General features: G+C 45.6%; 1 protein-coding gene across 1 annotated transcript in view; it reads right to left on the bottom strand.

Moving 5' to 3' along the window:
• Positions 1–9,150, bottom strand: part of SNAP25 (synaptosome associated protein 25) — a 62,353-nt gene extending 53,203 nt beyond the window's left edge. Inside the window, exon 1 of the mRNA XM_054196767.1 lies at positions 9,029–9,150. The gene's annotated coding sequence lies outside the window, so the exon portion shown is untranslated. The remainder of the gene's footprint in view (positions 1–9,028) is intronic.
• Between the last annotated feature and the right edge of the window lie 15,012 nt (positions 9,151–24,162).

Here is a 24,162-nt window from a genome sequence, read left to right as displayed (position 1 = left end):
CTGAGAAATAGATTCTGGCTGCAGGCATGAATGAAAGACCTCTTTGTCTGGAGAACAACTGAGAGTACAACACATTTCTTGGAAATGTCACCACAAAAAGAGGCTAGACCGCAAAAAGAAGGTAAAGAAACTGAAATCTGTAAACAGCTCTGGAGTCCCACATTCTGTGCTTGAAGGTCTAATCTCCAGCATCACGAAGTATGTCCTGGCCATTGGATCAGTGTCTTATCTCTTCACCTGCCAGGCTAGAGAATCTTTTAAAAGCTTTGTGCGTAATCTCCTAAACGCAAGAAAAGGCTTTCTGGGGGCAAGGAAGGAGCAGAAATATAAAGGGATCCTGATTGGGGAAGAACGGAGCTCTCAAGAATATGAACATTAAAGAGGAAAGCAAGTGTTACTCCATAAAGGAATGGGAGTAACCATGGGAAAATCACAGCAGAGTTGCTCATCAATCTAAGTAGCAGTTTAATAACTTTGCAGATAAATGGTTGCATACACAATAAAAATTTATTGGATTTCACTGTTCTGTTAAAAACCACATATTGTCACATTCTCCACCAGGGGCAATTTTTGAAGTCAAGACTGGATAATTGTACTGCCAGAAAAACAGTTAATACGGAGAAGCCCTAGAGTCTATGGGATGTTCTGTTTCATAGGGGGTTCAGCTCACTGATGGGTAACCTCTTCTGGCCTCTAACGCAATGAACCAGTCAAAGGAGGGGAAGCATTGGGGTCCTTGTAGCTGGGGGGCTTATGTAGCGAGGAGCTAAGAGTTAGCTCTTCATCTCCACCTACCCTGTGTTCCTGTCTTCCTGCTCTTTCCCCATTTGTCCCTTTGTGTTGTGGGTGGCCTATTGCATGTAATGCCTTCTCTGTCCACACGAGCACACCAAGACCCCTGTCCTGAATGGGGCTGAAAGGAGTCCTTCCTTGCATCTCCTTCTCTTGGGAGGGTGTTTTCCCTCAGAGCATTTGGGGAATATGAGGAAAGCAGAAAGCTGAGGCTGGGTAAGGTGAGGTGGGACTGGGAGGAGAACCCAAACTAAAAGAAACAAAAAGGCGGCATGGTTACTAGGGCCTCCAGAGGACAAGAGGTGCTGCTAGGCTTTTCTGTCACGTGCTACCATCTATCAGCCTGCTTAATACTGTAACGTTAAGTGCCCTGCGCACTAATCTGGGAATTGGGGTACTATGGTAGCTAACACCTCTTTTGTGATGTCTGCAGCTCTCTTGCATTCTTATGTGTCAACCTGTTAGAAATGCACACCAGTTCTTGTTTACCAGGCTTAGAAAATGATCTTCAGAGCCTAAAAGTTGCTCCAGGAGCAGCTATTTTGTACTATTTAGAACAGTTAATTAAGAAAAAGGGAACTAGATGATGCAATGATAAAAAATGTCTTACTAGTATTGAAAATTGGAGGCATTGAAAATGCAGATGGCCCTACTGTTGCGTTACAAAAGTGGTCTAGAGCATTTTCAATTATACTTAGTGCATTCCTGGCGCCTCGAGGATTTTTTCCACTGTCTCTTTCTTGACGTGCTCATCTCTGAAATGAACTGAACTGACAGGCCTCCACCACAGCACAGAGCCATCCAGGCCTTTTTTTATTTTTCCTCTTCTCTTCTGTTTTCTTTTTTTTAAATATGAAAAACCTCTTAGGAAAATCAGACTTGAAGGGACTTGCTGCCTTATCAAGTTTAGTCTCTTGTGACCACCAACAGCTACGTCATATAATTCCCTTCATGAATTAATCAAGCGCCATCTTAAAACTCTTTGCTGCTGTTGGCCTTCAGGCCTCTGCTACTCTTGTTGGTATAATAAAAGACATATATTTTCAGGAATTACAAAAACAGGTACCGCATCCCAAGAACATGTCTTTAATGGCAAAAAACCTGTAGGAAATCCTTTAAAAGGGTAGGAAACCAATACGTGTCTCCATACAGCTAAGCAAATAAAGCAAACACTTCTCTGGGGAGAACGGCTGTTAAAAGTCAGTGGTGAATTACAATTTAATTTGGTTCGCATACCTTAGTTTCTTTCTTGAAGGCTTTTCACATACTTGAGTGTCACTTAGGTGAATACTCTCTGGAAAAGCAAATGTTTGGCTGAAATACTCTAATATTCACAAAATGTATATACAGCTGTCGTGTTATCGGTTTGGAACCGATGCTGTTGCAGAGAGGGCTCAGTCCCACTCTCCCCCTGCAGTTTAATGCGGCTCTGACAGAATCCATGGCTCTGGCAAACTCATCATCTTGTGTTATGCCCAGCCATGAGAGCATGATCAAAGGTGTGAATGTTTCATCTACCTTCTGGTCTGAGATTGCTTTCTTCTCTTGCTATCATGAAGGTAATACTAATAATCTGTGTTTATATGGCACCTTCAGCCAACCCTCTTACAAATCAGAAGGGTACAGTCATGTGTAACACCCCCTTCAATGCCAAGTAAATGCTAAACACCTATGTTGGGAGGAAGTTGCATTTTAGGTGTATCAATTTTTAAGTCACCAACCCCGGGCGGCGGAGACTGCTATGCCCCAATATACATAAAAACATCTTTCCATAAGTACAGGGTACTTGTCCTATATCTGAAGATGAGGAATGCAAACTAAAAATTGCTTTAATCTCAGTTCTTTCTTCCGTGGATGGAGGTAATTGAGGTACTTGACAAAGGTTACATTTGGTGTGTGATACTTGCACCTGAATCCAGATATTCTGGGTGCAGCCCCTGTGCTTTAGTCCCTGAACCACAATATCTGAAGCTAAACGGACTGTTACTGCACATCTCTAGTCCAATAAATTGCAATAGCTTTCTTACTGCTTTCTGCAAGACCAAATTATTCCCAAGAGTTGTCTGTGCCTAATAAATAGAGAACAGGAATTTCTCTGCTAACAATGTCAGCCACCTCCGGGGTCAGCACAGGCAGCCCTGAGCTCGGAGAGGTGTGTGTCCATGTGTGCGTATGTGGTGCAGAGGCAGGAGCAGCGCTGGGCTGAATCACACAGCAATCCCCTGATGCCTACAGAAATGCAAGCCTGCCTATATCCTTTTGAGGTAAATGGTGAGGTGTCTAAGGATGTGAATGAGGACTGAACCAAAAAATACTAACGCGGAGGGTAGAAAGAAAACTTCAATTTGCATCCAAAGCATGGTGAAGCTAATTTTAGTACCTTTTCTTTTAAAAGATGCTTAAATATGCACGGAAGACTTCTGTTCCTGTTTAAAAAAAATCAGTGAACCGTAACACTATTTTGACAAATCAGCTCTTCTGACGAAATATACTTGTGTTTTGTGACATTTTTTAGAGTAGCTGGAGGAAATATATTTACCTCTGTAGGGCAGATCAATGAACTGGCATCAGCACAGTTCCACTGTGAGCTATAATTTCCAGGACAGAGGAAGGAATCAAAGGAGCAGTTGACACATCTTCCAAATAACTGGTTTATATTAAAAAAAAAAATAAATACTAAATTACTTCTGGTACAACTGTATTGCAGCCCAGAAACAGAATTCCTCTCCTTCGGGTGGAGAGTAATTATAACGAATAAATACATCACGACAAACACCATATCTGTGATGTGATCGGTGCCTTTAGTTTTCAGCTCACTCCACGCTAGCCTTCTAGTCTCTTCGACAGGATAGCGACTGTGAAAGCCTTTGGAGATTTGCTGCCTGGGATTTTTAGTAAGGATAGGCTACTGAGAAAATGTGGGAGATGGAAGCGATTAATGTAAAGTTACAAAGATGCCCTACAAAGCACTCAGCAGTACCTTCGTATGTGCACCTCCCTGTTAATTGGTAGGGTTTGAATAAGAAATAGCAAATCTTGCATTAATTTCAAAAATCACCTACATAAAGCATCTTTTTGTCATGCCTAGGATATAAATTTTAGTTGTTAGCACCAACACAAGCTATGATAACTAACATTTTTCTCATGGATTCTACCAGTAAACTCTGACACAATAACTTTGTCATATTAAAAGCACAAGGAAAACTAATTATAGCAAAATCGTATAAGTCCAGTTCCCCTCCTTCTGATTTAGAAACGCGTACAGTGAGACTTGACTTTGCCTTTGTTGTTTTACACTTCTACTCTCCCAATAATATGTCTGAGTAGTCAAATATTAAAAATTCTGCCTTAAAAATCTTGGTGGAAGAAGCATAATTCTCCTGCGTATTTATTGGAATGCAGGAATACTTCAGGCTACTTCCTGATTTGGAAGAAAAGTGAATGACTACTGCTAGGAAGTGCAGTCTGTGAAATCAAACAGCACCTGGAAGCGCAGGTTTCATTTCGTTCCACATCCATTTATACAGTTCTCATTTTTTCTGCATGTAAATGTGCCTCTAGGAAAAACTCGGCTGCGCCCTGGGTTTTACACCATATGAAAAGTTCTGCTGGTGTTATGTACCAGCAGAGTGCAGCAGAACCCAACCTGAAATACAACCATATCGTGCAGTATTCCTCCTCCGCTGCTTCAGCGTTGCTTACTGTCACCGTTTCTGAGGCAGATTATCTGTGTGAACCTTGTCTGGGAGAACCTGCGACAGTGAAACCAGGCTGGTAAAAATAGGGCTTGGGGCGGGGATGGCATTTCAAGTTACTTCTGTTAATAGAAAAACCTGCTCCTTCAGCAAGTGTACCCATATCTGTTTTAAAACATGAATGATGAGCCACAGCTCGGGAGCTCATCAGCCTCTAGTGTAGCACAGCACTCAGCTATGCTAATTCACACCAATTGACAATGTGGCCCAATAATAAGTTAAATCCCATTTAAAAAGTGAAATGGAGCATTGTTAGCTCTTAAAAAAAAAGAAAAATCTTTGTCTTTTAAATAGCCAGACAGAACACAGATGGGTCAGCATTAACTTTCAGTCTTCAAAGGCCAGGAACAGCCATGATTAATTACTTAGTATTTCCGTCTTCTACTCCTTGTGTTTGTATTAGAATTCAGCTTTCTTCAGTGCATAAGATAAGATGCCATATCTCTTGTTATTAAAAAAAAAAGAAAAGAGAAGAAAAAGGTTATAATGCAATGATTGAATTCTCTTTATAACTACAGTGTGCCAGCATATTTCAGAGAGGACATGTACGCAGTGCTTGTCTCCCTTTGAAAAACCTAAACTGCTAAATGTTGTCTTTGTTACAAGTCCCACAAAATGATGTGCGGGGTTTCCTCTTGGATTGCAGGGCAGATCAATATGCACCTATTGCTGGGAACAGAAAGCTTTCCGTACCCTGCATTCACCTCTAGCAGCACACAGCCCAACTGGTGAGCTTATGCTGAGTCTCATGCACAGTCTGCCTCACGAGTGGAAGTATTTTCCTTGATTTCAACTGACTTTGGATTAGACTCCCTGGGATAATCAAAATCAGAAGGCCACACTCATCTCCCTTCACGTCAGGGCCCTAATGCTGTGTTCAAGTTTGTGTTTCTTTCATCACAGTGCTTTTTAGCAGTAGTCAGAAGAGGATTGTAGGTGAGCGTGAAGATGAAGTGAGTGATGAGGAAATAGCAGGTGAACACAACGAAAGATGTAAAGGCAAAGCTCAATTTCCTTCTAAAATAACGGGGCAAGTGGTTCAAACACTTCCTCAAGGCCGTTCAAATCCACTTTTCAGTCTTGCAACATCAGCCATAGGGCCATCATAAAGCAGGAAAAAATAGTTTTGACCCTATGAAGTTGACATGTCTTTCTGCTTGGTGGAAAGTCCTAGAAAATTTAGCAGGATGCAGGACAGCATATTGAAAACTATGATCTGATAAGAGGCAGATTTTGCTGGTGGGAGTGTGTATCTAAGTATTTGTGGAGGGAGTAACAAAGGGATGATAGACAAGAAGTAGGAATATAACTTGTGTATTTTGGAGAAATGCTCATTGCAATACAATGCAGCAATCTAAATCTGCAAGGTCAGTAGGAAAGAAAGCCAAAGTTTAATGAAGCTAAGGGCGAAGATATCATTTAAGGCTCAAAAATTTTAAGCTAAAAAGAAATAAACTGTTCTTTGACAACTGATTCCCTGATAACCTATATCCAGCACTCCCAGGAGTAGATATGTGAGCCCCGGTACCCACTTCAAAGTCCAGCTTCCTAGAGGTAATCGTGATCTGCCTGAGATCTGCATCCTGCTGCAGCTCTCAAGCAACGCATTATTCTTTTCTCTGTTAGACGCTCTAAAATGCTTGAATAAGTCTACTGTTACAGATGGCCTGGCACTCACCCAACCCAAAGGTGATTGCATCGGTAGCGGTAGATGAAACTTCGCAGATAGAAAAATTCCTTCTTCCCAATGAAGGCTGCAAAGGCAGTCTACATTTGTTGTGGTTTTACCTAGCTTGTAACCCTAGAAGTCTCTGAAATTTGTGTGTGTGTGTGTATAAATATGTACAGGTGAAAGTCCTGTGCTTATATTATAAAGAGTTATGACAGAGATTTGGGAAAAAAAAAAATACCAGAAAAAGAATAGTTGTGTGAAAAGCCAAGACAAATGTAAACCAAATTCTTCTCTTTCCTACATTCCTGAGAGAAGAAATCATTAACAAAGTGAGCCCTATATCATGCCATACACTTTCCATTTTCCCCTGAGGGTTGCTACATATGCAGAAGCTGTAGCCTCATGACACATAGGCATAAAAATTGCTGAAGTTGTTCATACTGACAGGAAAGTATTTTTTCCTTACCTTGCTCAGTTAAAGCAGTGCAAACATTAGGTAGAGACCATGCTTATTTTGTCTTAGCACTTTAATCTTGCTATTTGTTGCCATACCTAAAGCATACAGACACAAATGAAAAGCTTTCCATTGACCTGAAAAGCAGCTCCTACCTCCAGTGCAATAAATCTGCAAATTGGAGATGCGTCTCATTAGACATATTTTGAGGACTCAGAACTGACTGGATTCTGCTGTTCTTTCTTTCACTGCCCCCATGAGTTCAATGGACACAGAGCCTGGTCCTGGGTGCTTTTGGAAATACCACTCTAATTTACTAGTTAGTTGTAGAAAGAAAGTTAAGCTGCATTCATTTGGGGGTTGCTATTTAGCTGCATTTTGTTTCATAACATGCTGAGTTTCTGCAGCTCCTCTTGACTTCAGAGGCAGGCTCAAGCTCTTGCTTTTGCAGATCAGGCCAGCTTGCACCTTTGGTTTGGTCACCTCTGTTGTCTTTTTGGCACTCATCCTAGGTATCAAACTCTTCAGTGGTCACCTCCTGGCTGACTTGTTCTGCACCACGCAGAAGCAACGGAAAGCTACTGCTGCTTTTTCCTAGACTGGCATCTTTGCCCATGATGCAGGGACATGCGGGGAGATGGGGGGGCTCAAGAGAGAGTCACTTCCCCAGCTGTACCCCCCGGAGCACTCATCTCCCAGATGGCCCCATCCCTTCTCTTGCCACCCACAGGGATGGCTGCCACACACCCTCCTCTTGTTGCCACGGTAGATGGGAGAGTTTTTCCATGCCCAGAGCTAGGATGGGGTGGGGGGTGCAGGACAGGCATGTCCTTGCAGATGCTGCGGCCAGGGCTGGCAGCAGCCAGGTATGGGTTGTAGGGCTGCTCCGCCACCCCCGGGCTGCACCGCAGACCAGCCCCCCCTTCCTCCCCCCCCCGCCTTTTCAGCTGGGAACTAAACCAGCAGCAATTATTCAAGCCAAGCACGTAAATCTGGCAGATCCCACGGCCCTGGTTTGACGCAGCTACGCAGCGCAGTGTCTGGACACGCAGCCCGATCCCCCCTTCTCTCCTTGTTTATTTGCCCCGCGGAAAGCTGCGAAGTTACCAACTTCGCCAGCAAAGAGGCGCACCGAGGGGTTTGGGGAGATTGGGGTGCCGGGGAGCGGAAAGGACGGCCGGGGGGAGGACAGTGACAGGGCAGCCCGTGCGGCGTGTTACATAAGGCAGCGGGATCCGCAGCGCGGCCGCGGAGGGCGGGGGGGGGGAGGCTGGACGGACACGGAACAGAGCTCAGCCCCCGCCATCTCACGGCTTGGGGAGCCCCCAGCCCCTGGCACCGCAGCCCGAGGGGGTGCCCGAGACGCCGGAGGGGCGAAGGGGTGGGCGCCGAGGGCACGGAGCGAGGAGCCTCCGCGGGCGTGGGGAAGCCCCGGCGGGAGGGGGGGCTGTCGCTGGCCCCCGTGGGCAATGCCCCCACGGGCTCAGCGTTACGGAACCCCCCGTTTCCCTCACACTGCCACGCGAAAAGGCAGGGAGAGAGGCCAAAGTGGTAAACGCCGATTAATTTCAGGAAGTGAAGCTATTTGCCTTTTTTTATTTTTTCTAATTTCTCCCTCTTCGCATTCTGAGCTTCCGGGGGACCCCGTACAACCCACAACTGTTTCTGCCGCCGTCCGTCCTGGCGGGGTCTCGCCGGGGAGGGCAGCCCCGGGGCTGGGGGGGACGAAGGCGCGGAGCCGCAGGGCGCTGCAGCGCGGCCGCCTCCGCGGCGCTGCGCGGTTTTTGTGGAGCTGTCCGCGGTTCTGAACGCTCCTCGTGGTGCTGAAAGGCCGAGCGCTGCCCGCCCAGCGGAGGGGCCCGGCTGCTGTCCGCCGTTCTGAAACACCCCCTCCCCGCTTCGTCCTCCTCCCGCTGTCCGCGGTGCTGAAGCGCCGCCGCAGCCCGGCGCGGTGCGGAGCGGGAAGGGCGCTGCAGTGCCCCGGGCGGCAGCAGCCCCAGTCCGGCCCAGCAGACCCTTCTCCCCGCTCCGGGGGAAGAATGGCGCTGGTTCTCCTTCTCCTCCCACCTCCTCCGGGCTTTCCTTCTCCTCCGGCCTCCTGACACCCGCAAGAGAGCCTGGCACGGCGGAGAGACTGAGCTCGGCTCTCTCCCCTGGCTCCAGCCGGAGATGAGGCTAGCAGTGAAATTACACGCCTCTCCCCTGCCTTCCTCCATCCCCGTAGCAGCCCAGAAGCTGGAAATAAAAAGCCGAGCAGTTCCCTCTTTAAATATATCCTTTTTTCCATTTCCTTCTCATTACTACCGCCCCCTTCCCCCTGCGCAGCGGGTCCCCTCGGTGGTCTTCCACCCTTACCTCGGTTTCTGGAGCGCTACGCCGGGCCGCGGGGTCGGTGGGTTGGTGCCGCAGCTGGGAGGCAAGGACAGCCGCTGCTGACCTCCCCGGGTCTCCTTCTTCAATGGATCGGGAGCCGTGCCCTCATCAAAGATGGCCGTCTGCTCCTACGTCAGCAGCTTTTAATAGCCCTCCCCGGCGGGGGGGGGTGGGGGGGGCGGGAGCGGGAGGGGGGCAGAGCGGGCCGGGCGGGCTTGAGTCATCGCCGCCGTCGCCGCCGCCGCCGCACTGCTCCGCGCATCGCGCACCGCCGGCAAGGCGGCCCCGCCGCTTCTCCGCAACCGCCCCTCGGCGGCCTCCCCCGGCGCGGAGTGGTGCGATGCGGGGCCGGTGCGGGGGGCTGAACGCGGCTGCGGGTGAGCCGCCTGGGGAGGGGGGAAGGGGGCCTCCTGCAGAAGCGATTTCCTCCGCCAAAGGGGTGGTCCGAAGAGGGTATCCCTCTGAAGTCCCCGGTACTCCATATATGGCCAATCTACGTGGGCTTCTATTTTTATGTGTGAATTCTTCCTTCTCTCCCTCTTTTTATTTCCCAGAACATCCTGCCAGGGGTCTGGGTGTGTTAATCTGATTATTCCCCCTCTCTGCCCCCCCCCTAAGTAAGAGCAGCCAAACACAAGGAAATCCATGGTTAAGGACATGTGTTGTAATTGATCATTTCAGGGCCGGGTTCAAAAAGGAGAGAGAGAAATTAAAAGCAAACAAAAGCCCAGGCACGTACATACATACACACAGCAGAGTGAGCACATCCCACTGCTGCTGAGGAGGAAAACGGTAACTCTGTTCCAGGAAAGAGCCTGGCTTATTTATCATGGATTAATTAAAATACTCATTCAGAGCATACCTAATTTGGAGCAAATGGAACTGTCTCTAGCATAATTTTTAATGGGGAGGAAAGTCTTTCATTCCATACGAAATGTTGTATTTTTGTAAAAGGTATCTCTTAATGGGGATTTTAATGAAGGATGGGGATTGCGTCTGAAGTGCAACGCTCTTTTTCGTAACCTCAGTCATCCCTTCCTCTTCATTCCACAAGCCTTCATGCATTCATTTATGGAACCATCCAGACCTACAGACGAGCTGTGATGCCTCCCTCTTCCTTGTCTGAGCCTCTCTTGTGAGCAATAACCGAACACTGGCTATGTTTAACTCTGACACCACGTGTACAGGCTTTTCTAAATAGTCTGCGGATGACACAGAGTCAAAACACCAGTCCCACATTAGCGATAATTCTATCCTCATCATCTTTTTTTTCCCCCTTTTGCCACGGCAAGGAAAACCGGAAGAGAGGGAAGGCTATGCAGCTGTATTTTGGAGCGCATTCATCTCGTGTTATGGTTGTATGAGGATGGGGGAGGGAAGGGGAGGGGAGGGAAAGCGCGGGGGAGAAGGAGAGAGAACTGCGGGTGATTCCTCCTCCCCTGCTCTGTAGTTCCCCACAGAAAAACGTGACTGTAGATCGTGCTTTGTGATTCTCACCCTCTCCTACAAAAATATGTCCTTCACTCTCATTTGGAAGGAAGCAGTCAAAAGTTTGCTAAATATACGACAAAGGAGTTCTCAAGCAAGAGGGGCTCCCTGCAGCATTAGAGTATCTAATGAGCTGTGCACATGAAAACTGCAGGGAAGGAGAGAACCTGTCAGGTTTAAGGGCTGTAAATACAGACTAACAGCATAAGATTAACACTGTGCAGACACCCCCCCTCCCCCAGGTGAGGGATCTGGAACAGCAGCCTGATTAGGAAACAGATTTATCATCACAACTGTCCGTTTGGGAAAGAAAACCTTTTCCGGCCAGCTCATGCATGGGTTAATAGTACCCAGCACTTCAGTTAGGTATGCGCTGCAGATGGCAAGAGGAATATCCCAGAGTGAGTCTTGGTCTGAAATCCAGGCTGCCCCTGTGCATGCATTGTGCTTTGCAAGTTCCTAGTACACAAGGAAAGTTAAAAAGAAATTTTCAGACAGCTTGTCTGATAGGTGGTTTTGAAATGAAGTATGATTTTCAAGAGAGCAATACTAGTACTTATTAATAATTCATAGTAACGGTAGATAAGGGAAGCAAAAGAGAAATTATAAACTGTTGTTTTGACTAAGCCACCAGCACTGCAAAATCCTGCCTGGGTTTGGATTCAGCCCAATAACTCCTTTGAGAAGAATTTCAGTCCATTGGATACCAGCAGGGATGAATTTGGCTCCTTGTATCAAAAGCCAAGGAGGAAAATGCAGTTAGGGCAAAGTAAAATGCAGCATAACTTAGAGAAAGAGATATAAGAGACAGTAAAAGGAAGACAGAGGAGGGAGGTGGTGGGAGGAGGATGAGAGGTAGCTATCCAGTGAGAAAACTGGGTTCAATTTAAGATTTATTTTCAAGCTCTGCTGCAGCAGAAGTCACGTATTTTAATAAAACAGCGTAGTGCAGAATCATTAAATAGATTACGAACATTACCCATTAAGCTTAGTAAGAACAACTGCCTTTTCTACAGTTATTCTGAAAATAAGTAAGGGAAGGGATATATTTTGTGTTGTTCAGGAAGGAGGATGCCTCTATCCCGGGAGATGCAGAGGGGGGCAGCCTTTTTCACAGCAGCACTAGGATTTCTGTCGCAATAAGTGCTACTACACAATTTTAGCTGATTCTCTAGCATTATTTGAGGATGCTTTGTGGGTTTTTTTTTAAAAAAAAAAGCACATGGGGAGTTTATTGACTCTATCTGATAGTATTTAAACACTCATTTCACACTGTGTACAGGAGAGCTGTGAGAAGTGAAGCCTAAAAATGAAGTAGGAGGAGAGAGAAAACCGGAATTTGGTCTAAGAATGATTCAGCTCCCTCTTAATTATTCAGGCAAATATTCAGCAAGCGGAACAACTAGTACCTGTGGGCACAGCCCATGAATATTGAGACAGGGAACAGGCTCTCCTGTATATGAGTGGCATGATGTGGGTTCCCACATTACCGGCCAGGAGCCAGGGAAGGGCAGAGCAGGCAGAGGAGGGAGGAAACGATAGCCCTTGTTTTGTCCCCAATTCCAGGTCTGATCACGGGCAGTGGAAGCTTTCTGGCTGCTCACAGAACCACCTTCAGCCTCCAACGCGCACGCCTGCATGCTGCAAAGATGGGCTGTGAGGCAGCTAAGTGAAGGAAACACCAAAATGCTTAGCAGTGCCGCCAGGTCCTAGACATTAATTCCTGGGCTCTCCTGGAGTCGGCTGTAACAGAGACTGCCTCAATTCCCTCCACCTTCCCCAGACATTTCTGTATTTTTTTTTTTTTCAGCAGAGAGGGAAATACCTTGTTTATCCCAGTGCTGCTCTTCTATGTCTCAAGTATGTGGATGGGAAATAAATTGAACTAGGGAAGAGACATCAAAAAAAAAAAAAGAAGGGAAAAATGTACCTGCTTTAGCAGTGAGCGTTTCACAGCCTCTCTGATTTCTACATTTTCCCAGGCTTAGATGGCAAGGCATACCCCAGTCTATTAAGGGATGTGTGATCAGAGCAATTTGAGGATTGAGCCCTTTATGCCAAACTCCTAATTATTTTGTGTCATTCACTGCTGTTTATGTAACTACTGAATTTTGACCATCAGTGGCACTTGCATCTCTGCGCCCCAGGCTGCTTCTGATTAAATTTGAGGGAATAGCTGGGCCCAAGTTTCTTTTTTTCCCCTGCATTTTCAGGATCTCTAGACATACAGTTAAACTGTAGGCTTTTTTAAGGACCTGTCTATGATAGGTTGCTCCAATTCAAGCCAAGCCAAGATTCCTCTGAGGCTTATGTTCAAAAATAGAGAGATTTAACATACGATTTTAACACAAACCCTCAGAGATGAGTCCCCATCAATTTCCTGATTATTCTCTTAGATGCGCAGAGACAGACCCCCATAGGTGTTTTGGTACCTGACTCACAGTTAGCTGCTTAAAGAGCAACTAGGACTTAAGTATTCAGTGAATCTGGGTCTCCACTGCTGACCCCACCACCCCTGCCTTGGCTGGGTTCCTTCCCACAGCTATGTAGTCTGCTTTGACCACATCATTCCCAACAATGCCAAACCTTAACATCTATTATCCAATGTGTAAAGGAGAGGTAGTCACAACATAATAAAATCTCTAGGGATTATAATCTGGCATGGAGGTGTGACTGGTCTGAGGTCTCCAGGAGCCTTGCCAATGGGAGTTTTAGGCCAAGCTCAACTGCCATGAGAAGTCTCTGCACAAGTCCCACAGAGAGAGTCACAAAGGTGTTGGACACAGAGCAAGAAGGAATAGGACCATTTGGTCTATATTTTATGGAGCAAGGGGTATACACACAGATATGTCTGTGTGCCTGTGACAAAAAAGCAGGTAAGGGTTAAACCCCATTTTTCATTGAAAAAAAAATCTCTGCTTTAATAAAATAAACCATCATCAGATTTGAATTCTCCTTCTGCGCACATGACCTTAATTTGGGAACCATTTCAAAAACTTGTCTAAAAGCTGAATTGAAGAGAGGACAGAAGTGCCATGAAACAGGATGCAGGCTGAACTGAGATGTGGGAACATCAAACTGTGGGTAAAACTCCTCCTGGCTGCTGTGCAAACCTGAAAGCACCTAAAGGCACCAGGCATTTCTCTTTGATCTCAGAATACCCAGTGCCCCTTCAAGCTGCATTTCTGGGCATTGCTGCCACTGGCTGGGTAAGGCCTGTTTGGATAAAGCTGTTGCCAAAGAGGAGTTACATTCAAGCCAGGGAAAAAGAGGAGACGCCAGGCCCTAGGAGCCCAGCTCCAGCTGCCTCAGGCCATGGGCTGCAGAGCAGATGCTCAAAATTCAGGTAGCTCCGCTGCGACCGAGCAGGCGGCTGGAGCAGGGACCACTGAACTCCTGCCAGCTGCAGCAAGTTGGTCTCTCCTGCATACACGGTGCTCTGGTAAGGAGCGTGGCAAGCATTTTCTGCCTGTAGAAACAGCAAAAACAAAGATGCGAGATAGTAGTTTGAAAAAATGCATCCTCAAATTCATCCTTTTAAGGCTTCTTCCACAATGGATAATGACCACATCACTGGGTTGTTTGGTGCTGTAGTCTCCACTTCAGTTTCTTTTGCCTAACTTTTCTGTGAGCATGAAAACACAGTACTGCCCACCAATGTATCAGCACACAATGTAATATATTTGCAGTTCCCCATATAATTTTGGCCATACACTCTATTTGACCACTAAGCTTCAAGTGAGTACAAATTAACGTGCTGATTTAATCCACGCTTAAAATGAGGTTATGCTTTTGGGGGATATAGCTTGTTTAAAGGAAGCACAGGCTATTTAAAACTGCATGCAGACTTTCAGAACTGGGAAGTGCAATTCTCTCTGTTTGCAGGCTTCAAAATCGATGGAGCTGTGATGAGTTCAACAAGCTGGCTTGTTATTTTAAATAATCCACTTGGAGATGAGGGTACGGATGGCCCATCCTTTATGGTTATAATTGCCACCCACATAATACATGCATTTATTACATTGATTATTTCATCATTTTTGAATGGTGTGAAGTGGTGCGGGGGTACTAACTTCATTTGAGTTATGCCTGGTTATACCGAGTGAGGTAAATATGATTTGAGGGAGGAAATAGAAACCTCATGAATCCAGAAGCAAAAGCCAAAAAAGTAAAGCAAACCAGAAGACCCCTTCTCCTCCCAGATATTGGTTTCTATCTAGAAATTAGACAGCTCTTGGGCTCCCCTACAGAGGTATCAGCTCAGGGCCATCAGTTGTCACAGTAAATGGTAAAAGCCACAGCAGATGAAGATCTCCTGAAGATGCCCTCCCAGGCCAGTACGAAGGCTAAAGCTGCCGTGTCAGATTATGCCATCAGGTCAAGTGATTTCCTCTGACATTAGCACATAAGATGCCACTTCTTGAGTCTTTTACAAGGAGAAAGATTGGCCATTTCACAGGTGAGGAAACTTCAGCTGGTGCAAACTGGCTGAGCTCTTTTGACTGTAATTTTTGGCACCTGGCCCTGATGTACTCCATCCCAACCAGGATGCCTTCTGCTGCTCCACCCCTCCCTTACACCAGTAAAAGGGCTGATGGGAGGAGTGCTCTCTTTTGCTGTGGAGCTTTCTCTGTACAAACTTTGTCCTGGAGGAATGTGTATGTAGCACAAAGAAGTGCTGTGAGCACTGAGTTTGTTCCTCTCCCTTGCTGCTTCCTTTCCTCAGAGTGTGTAGGAAGGTGTTGACTGCTAGTAGGTCTAGTTCCTGCTCCTCCTTTAAACTGGGTCATCACAATTTACCCTCCTACCTTTTGTAAGTTTTTTTTTCCCCTTTTCTCTCCCCTTTGATATTATCCTTCTGCACCTCTCCCTTTCCTCCCCTTCTTCCCCTTCCCCCTGTTTCCTCCTTACGCCAAACAGGAGGAAAGTGGGTCACTTCATAATTGCTCTTCTCTATTTCAGAGAAACCCAGAGGCATAAAACAGAACAAACAGGTAAGTGTCACCAATTCAGGGGAGCTTTAAAGATGTTTTCCTCTTGGCTGTCTCCTGGGCTTGCTTCACCTCCTCCTTTCCCTTTGCTTCCAAACCCCTGATGTAACAGCTAGTCCTGCTGACTGATTGTGTAGCTAAAGTTCAAGTTGAAGTTAAGTGACTCAGTGCAGTTCTTGGATGGTTTTTCTCTCGTATTTTTTTATGTTTTTTTGTTCAATGGAATGACAAAATACTATGAAGGGGACAGGTTGTACTTACATATGCAAAGGAGAGAGTGATACGGTGCTGATGCAATAGTTTGCAATAATTTCAGGCACCTGTAGAAATGATTCAGAAAAAGAAGGAATGAATTCCTCACTTATTAATAATCTTTATCTAGAAACTGTTGTTTGCCACACAACAGGACTTTAGATCGTCCTCAGGTAGATTAAATGGCATAAATGGCAAGAGAAATGTGCAGTCCAGCCAAGCACATATTTTTTTAATGTAGGCACAGTCCCAGAGACTCTTTTGATCCTGAGGCCTCAGTGTCAGGGCTATCTCAGCCATTACCTGCTGCTTTCAGTGAAAAACTTGATGCTGAGCTGAATCCCTCTCTGAAGAGACTGTTGGTGTCTGGCTCCAGGTGTAGCGGTAGGGGACTTCCAGGGCTAGGAGGCTCAAAAGCTGAGGGTGATAGCTTTGACAGATAGGCATAATCTGGTTTTTGAGATACAATGTTTACAGACTCAAAGACCATGCTGCTCACCATTAGCTGTTACTCCAGATTAGATTAATTAGCTCTGTTATATATGTCAGGCAGTCTGGGTTATTATCCCTTACGGAGCCCACAAGTGACCACTGCACATCAGAACACATCTGTTGTATGTAGTCAGTTGTGACTTTGGGTAACATCTCTTTCTCCAATTTTCACTGTCTTGTTCAAGAAATGGTCCTTTCTCCTTGGCAAATTCTCTTGCTACTTGTTGCGCAGAGTGGTGGAAGAGACCAAGTTCTAGGACAAGGGCAGGGACCTGGGTTTTCCTCCTAGCATTGCTCTTGAACAGCCATATGATTCTGCAAAGTCACTTCCACCCTGAAAATTAGTGCTCTGGACTGAGGTACAAAAGCGTCAGTCTCCCTGTGACCACTGGCTGCCACATTCCCTGATGGTGTTTTACAGAATACATTGCACTGACGCAGCCGCATGTTTCTCTCCCACTATTTAAACTGGGGCTGAATCTGTCTCAGCTTCTGTTCCTGTTGCTTTTCCCTCTCCTATTAAGGTTGTAAATATTTTCATCCTTACCTATTGTTTACTATATATCTGCCCAGTGCTCAGCCCAGTGGGACTTGGTGCTGCCTCTGTAATTTACCTCTCCAAGGAGGGCCTGGAAAGCCAACAGAGCAACTGCCTAGTGAGGAGGTTTCTGTTTGTTAGGTGAAGGGAAGTCATAAGCTTGCCGATTCTCTCGGAAACTTGTTTCTGTCACTAAGGGCTCTTGGGAAAGCCTGATATGTCTGTTTAATCTCTGCCCAAAAGTGGACTACATCAGACAGGGAACGTACTCAAGGGGAAATGGCAAGTGCTCCTCTGGGCCATGATGTCAACTTTCCATCACGTGGTTGTGCATCTGGAATAAATCAGGTGACTCAAAGAAGGACCGGCTTACTGTGTACAATAGAAGGACTGGGTTTAAGACAGACCAGGCAGATACTTAGCATAAGGTATTAACCCTTGTGTTCAGCTTCCATATGCGTAGAAGTACGTTTAAAATTACTCCTGGCAGTATTCCTCAGCCTGGTTTGAGGCAAAGGACTCTTACACATCATCAGTCTAACACAAACGCTATTTCTGTGGATTTATGGGTCAACATCTTAATATATCTCTTAAATGTGAGTGAAAACTGTACTGAAAATTGTGAGAGTTATTTCAATTTCCCTTCCTCCCTCCTAGTGTTCTGCAAATAATTGATTTTTTTTTTTTTTTTTTAGGATGGAGAAACTTGCTGAAAATTGCCAGTGAGGGAAGCTAATCTGTCAAGAACTCCTCAACTTCTGAATGTGGAATATTTTTTCCTCTCCTGAAAAACTAATAAACATTCAAAATATTTTGAGGGACTCGAGCTCAGCTGAGGAAAACTCTACTTCTCAACCTAATTCTTGCTCCTGGTGTTCTTAAAGTGTTTTAAGGAGTGTTCTGTGACCTGCCTGTTTCTAAAATATGCACAATGTGGACTTGTCTTGAGTAATAAGCCTTGCTCTCACATGAGCTATGTGAATGTATGAAGCGGGATCTGAGGATGTCAGCTTACTGCTTCATCTACATTTTTCATGCAAGTACCAAACACTGCAGCGTGATAGCACTTGATAACCTGCACTACTGTGAAGCCCAGTCTTGGCTTGGCAGGGGCTGTTAAAGGTCAGGCTTGGGTGTGTTGGCATGCTGAAGAGAAAGCTTTTGTGTTGCCTGATCAAGGTGTGTTCTTGCAGTGTAAGAAAACAAGATGAAAGGACTGGAGAAAGTGGAGGCCTGATCCAAAATCCAAAGGAGTTGTCCTGTGGATTTCAACGCAAGTCTGTGGACAGCTTTCGACTGAGGGTTGATATGGATTGCTGTTGGATCACTTATAAATAGTTCCTTAGAGATTGTTTCCTGGGCAGGGAAAAGCCTCATTACTTGAAGACTGTCTGAGGACCGCCCACAAGTCAGACTGCAGCCAAAACGAGACCCTTTATTAAGAGGAGTCTCTTCGAGCCTGTCCAGACCACAAATGAACACCCCCAAGTGAACACGATGCCTACTGTGTGACCCCTGTTAAGCCCATTACAGCCATTATTATCAGGGTCAGGTGCCTCCCCAGCTCCCACCAGTGCCTACAGCAGTACTGCCTCTCTTGCTGCTAGTCCTAGAGCAGGCTTGTGGCTTTCTGTCTCTGACCTGAGTCAAAAATGCTTGTGAAAGATGTCCAGAGACTTAGCCTTCGTCATTCATCTTCCAGCATCTTTCCAAAGCAAAGGAATGAAGTTAAAAGGTGAGTAGAGAAATAATAATGTATTTTAATTATGTATTTTCCTTGTTACTGTAGTGTTACTACTACAGCTGAAGAAATGGTGCCTAAACCATGGCTCATGAGTAAGGTGTTCCTTGTCACCAGGATGATCCAGATAACAGAGAGATCAAAGTAGGCTGTTGCCTCTGGCACTTTTCTTGCTGTTATGGGCTCAAGGGATGCTGCAGGCTGGGGACTGCTCTGCTAGGAGCTAGGCTGTTACTTTGACTCTGCAGCTGGGTAGAGGAGATGGGGACTCCTCATGTTGTCTCTCTGCAGGCAATGTGAGTCTTGGTGGCAGAAAAGGTGCAAGGAAAATGGGCTCGTATCCCCTCTGTAGTAGCTTGCTTAGCAGGTAGACCATGGCCCTTTGCTGCTGGTTACCTGGGAGGCGAGAGGGGTGATCTGGGCCTTGGAGCACCTGAAAATACCCTTGTTGCACTTGCCTTTCTCCCCTCCTATGCCAGGATGCTCCTCCTGCCTCTCCAGCCATGCCCCAGTGTGGTGCAGAACCCCTGGGGCCAGCAGGACTGTGGCTGTTGTGCTGCAGCAGGGAGCTGAGCTGCTCTTGTTCCCAGTGGGCAGGACCCTTGGAAGGCAGTTGAGTATGAAAGGTCTGCAGGGAAGGCCCAGGCGGAACAGTTAAGCTCTTTTATTTGGTTTCTCAGTGTCCCCTTGTTCCTGTGAGTCACCTGGCACGTGGCCCTGGTGCCTAGCTATGTGTACTACTTTCTGTCTCAGCACTAGAGTCTCTCTGCAGAACGTACCCTTCAGCTGATCCAAGATCTTCTGCACAAAAAAACTCAGCAGGCTTGCAGAATCGATCATGCTAAGGTAGAAATAGCTTTGTGCTGGAGCCAAGGTCCTTTCAAGGCAGGAATCATTCATTTGGGAGATTTTAGCAACACTGAGCTTGTTAGTCATCTCAGCTATTTGAATTCATTGGGAGTCCAGCCCCAAACACACAGTACTCAAAGAAATTAAAAATGATCCCTTTGGAGAACAATCTATTTGCTTTCTAGCTTTCAGCTATTTAAAAGCTGTGCTTCCAGCACTTACACCTCCAGCCACAGGGGGTAGAAAATGGACCAAAGATTGCAACAATACAGAGCTTGCCAGAGTAGGAGCTGCCTTACCAGTGTCGGGGGAGCTGGATCACACGCTAGGCTTTCTGCCTGATTGTCTTTGTGGGCTCCTCCCAGGATTTTTTCTTGGCTTCTCCACTTCTCTCCCTACTCCCCACATAACAGTGCTTCCAACAGGAGACAGGATGTGACCCGGCATGGACAGGGCAGCATTGCTGTGCCCTCTTGCGTTGGTACAGGGGCTATCCAAAAAATCCAGCTGTACTTTATTGCATAGATTGTCATTCCTCGCACAGCCTTATTCATATTAAAAGCTGGAGAAACTTCTGTGTAGGAGCAAAGGTACTGGAATTTGACTCTTTAAATTGATCTGCTTGGTGATATTGATTGGTTTTGTTGTGGAGGGTGGGCAGGTGGAAGGTCTGTACAATTTGCTGGTTTTACCTTCCCCCACAACAAACAGAAAACAACATAGCGTAGGCTGAAGGGAGAAGCAGCCTGTGTGTATTAATGTCTGGCATGACATTTCCTTGTAGAAAAGGAAATGCCTCTAGTTTACCTGTACGAAGAATTAGCGCTGGCACTGTTTTCTTCCTGCATAGAGGTTGGGACTGCTGCCATCCTATGCACCAGTCCCACTGCTTATTTGGCAATCAGCTAGAGAAGCCTTGCCTGATACTGGGTATGAATCCACAGCAGGGAGGAATTCTCCCACACACTGCCAGAGAACAGACTTATTGCCACATATCCACACAAGGTGCTGAATTCACCTAAGTATCTTCTAATGTTCTATTTTAATTGCTCATCTCAGCCAGCTAACAATAAATCACTGCTAAATTTGCAGTGGGGATTTGGGGGGTAGAGACTGAAAGCAGTTTTATTGATATTATTGCAAAAGGTCTTTTCTATCTTTTCTGAGTAAATGAATTCTATCCTTTTGGTTGTATTAAAGATCTTTCAAAACCAATCTGCTAGCAACCCTCTCTGCGCACTCTGAGCAATCACTGTGCAGACTGCTGCATCCCTAGCCAGCAAAACACTACGTGCTGCCTGGACCCCTCAGCTCCACCTGCCTGCGCTAAAAATCAGAACGCAGGGAAAAGAGAGAGGCTTCCAGCAGAGGCTTTTTGTTACAAACCATCTTATAGAGATAAACTGTAGTTTTGCCACAGTAAGTGCTTATGGGACAGCATCTGAAGAGTGACAGAAAAACAGTGTGTGAAGCTGTTGTCCTTCTCGTTCAATGCAGGAGCATTTGGCAGGCCATAACCTGAATTTTAGAGTTACAGTTCAGGTATTGAGTTTTATAAGTTGATTTTTAAACACTCTATAGAAATACTCTATTTTTCTCTCCTGGTATTTACCATTTTCCAAGAGGGATAGCACTGGGGATTTTGGGAGTGGTGGGTGTATCACAATTTGAGTCCAACACTGCCATTATAAATAATTAACATGACAGCAGTGCCTAAAGCAAGACTAAGCACAACTTCTCTTGTGCCATATGTAAATACAGTGACTGACATACTCCATGCTCCAGTGAGTTTGCAGCCTAAAATAGGTGAGACTGGCAAATGGCAGTAGGAAATAGCCATTTCTGGTCAGCGCTTTTCTACTTTCAGTAGACTTCCCCTTGTGCTGAGAACTCCAAGGCTGTACAAGGTAATGGTTATTATTTTTAACCCAAGAGATCTGGGAGGTATTTAAACTGATGTGCTTCAGATCATAATTCAAGCACTCTAAGGAAGAAATTGTTTCCTGGTGTTGATTTTTCTTTTTTTTCTAGAGATAGTCTCATAACTGCCTCACTGGGGAGATGGTGGGAAGATAAACCAGTTCACCATGTCTCCTCATTACAGTTCCTACTTGGCGTATAAGGCTAGACTGCCATCAGTAGGGTACAGCGTAGCTTTCCTGTGCATGTATGCTGTTGTGTACAGGCTGTACAGAGAGCGTTCCATGGTAGGAACACTTGGTAGAACAGCGTAGTCATTGCATTGCTAAATGGCCATGCAAAAGCAAACCAGAAACAGGGCAACCCGTTGTGTAAAGATGCTCGCTCAGTATTCCGTAGGCTCCTAGCATCTCACACATCTCAAGCTGTATGTTCTACGCCAAATGCAACTGTACATAAGAATAAGACTTTAAATAGCATAATTTATCTGATGGAAGAAGTCCCAGTGCCTTAAGTTTGCTATTCTTGGAGCACATGGTCCAAGACTGGTTTGTTGACTTGTGCTGAGAGAAGGAATTGAGTTTAGTGTAACCTGTGCTGCAGCAGCATGGCCTAACCAGCATCAAAACTCTGGTCAGAAGAAATAGGACTGTGTGTACAATGATGCCCTGCTGTCCTTGTCATTTTGTTCAGAAGGAAGTATTTTTCAGATGCTTGTAGAAAATAAATAATAAAAAGGGGTACTGAGATCAAGAAAAATAATCTGTCCTGACACTTTCATCTAGGGATACTTGAAATATCACAAGAATCTGAAATCCACTGGGGGAAATGAGTCTGAAATGACAGGGGTGTGCAGGAGTTGTTCTGAGAACTGGAGGAAGACACAGAGATAAAAATAAAATGAAAAAAAAACAAAGCAAGGGAAGATGCTGCAGTAACTTAGCCCACTCTCTGTATTGCTTTTGTATAGGTGTGGGGGAGATGGCAGGCAGCAGCTTGCTGCTTCAGAAAGCCTATTTTTATTAAGTCTTGCAAGTATTCAGGGGAAAAGACAACAATTTCAAAAAGCTAAACCAGTCAATATTAAGTGACAAACCTTTAAGATATTTTCTTCTGATGGAGGAACATTTTTTTTTTTCCTCTTTCTCTTCCCTTGCTTTGCACTTCCTGCCCCAAGAGGAAAGGACCCAAATGACTCTTCCTACAGCATCACTTTCTGGAATCCTGTTTGGTTGTCAGTGTACACAACATGTTGCTGACTCTCCCCTTCCCCTGGCAGAAGCCAATTAGAGATCTGACCCTGAATGAATGCTTAACTGCAGGTTTCAATCTAGTACGAAGGGGACTGCTGTTATTTATTTAGCCAGGAAGGGAAAAGCACCAGTACTGGCACCAGCTTGCAATGTCGGTTCTTTGCAATGGTGACAGCTAGCTTTCCCAGGAAGAGTGGGCGACAGCAAGGCGTTTAATGAGGGGCAGGTGGCTGCTTGCTGTGTGCAAACCCAACTGCATTGGTTGGGCTGGCTAGAGTAGACTACATGGGATGCTGTATATATATATTTGTCTTCTGTCCCTTTTTAAAGCCTCTGCAGCTCTTAGCTGTAATCCCACACCGGTTGTAGGAGGGTGATGCAAAGGGAAAAAAGCGTTTCATGCTCTCCTTGTACCCACAACAGGTTTGTGTAAAGATCTGCTGGAAACAGAGTTTAAATGAGCTTTCAGGAAAACCCACTGGCAGTTACCAACTGTTGTTGGGGCAGGATTACTGTTCAGCTTACTTTCTGGGAAAAATCCATCATGACAGCACCTATTTCTGTGACCCCTATTTTTGGCAGTTTTCTATTTGGTTATGTTCATCTCTGAAGTGCTCTCAGGCTAGGTAAGAGGTTTCTTTGTGTTTCCTGTGGTTCAGTGGAGCAGATTGCACAATTACTTCACTTGCAGAGCCTTCAAAAACAGCATGGTTTGAACAAACCCATCACATTTTTCCCTTTTATAGCAAGGGAAGTCTTTTAATCTTTCAGGTGTTCCAAAGCACGCATGGTATTGATGAGGGATGGTATATAGACAGGCTGGGGAAAAAGATGCCCAGGAAGGGAATAATCTATCTCTTGAGGGAGGGATGTGATGTTGGTTCCTTTGTCATCATTCTGTGCCAACATGTCTTATCCCTGTTCCTCCAATCCATAAAGTGAGGAAAGCTCAATTCTTGCATCCATTTAGTATTTGGCCTCTCCCATAGACAGCCAAGGAGGTGGCTGAGGCTGGTAATGAATGTTTCTGTGGTGTGTCTGTCTTCTCAACTATCTTCAGATAATTTCATCAATTACTGAATGGACATCGATGACCTTGGGCAGGCTGAAGCATTATCACAGGTGAAAGATCCCTGTCCCATATCAACTTTCTTCAATAGCTGTTTCCTTTACAGAGCATCCTGTATTACAACTGCATACAATACTAGTGTCCTACTGAACAAGAATGAAGATGCTAGGGTAGTTTCTCTGCTGGCTTAAAAGGAGCTGCACAGGTGACATTGGAGGTGAGCTATGTTGTGCTTTCTGGGGGAAGGGACTTGGTGGATTGGCTCCTTGACTGTGTCAGAAGCAATGTTGAAAGCTGTGTAGGGTACCAGGGCTGTGTATTTGCTCAAATACAGGTTAGCTGAACTGGCCCAGTCTCCTTTTTCTAAGCCAGATCTTAATTTATATGCCAGATCATCTGGCAGACCAAAACCAGTCTTGGCTACCAGCAGAGTGGTAGTATCAAGGTTTGACCCCTGTCCCTTTCAGAGGACAAGGTTGATAAAGCTGGAGCTAGCCTAGACCTGAGGCAACCTAAATCCCTG

Source organism: Rissa tridactyla, chromosome 3 (assembly GCF_028500815.1).
Source record: "Rissa tridactyla isolate bRisTri1 chromosome 3, bRisTri1.patW.cur.20221130, whole genome shotgun sequence".
Taxonomy (NCBI): domain Eukaryota; kingdom Metazoa; phylum Chordata; class Aves; order Charadriiformes; family Laridae; genus Rissa; species Rissa tridactyla.
The sequence above is the reverse complement of the archived record's forward strand: the minus strand, read 5'-3'. Positions and strand labels throughout refer to the sequence as shown.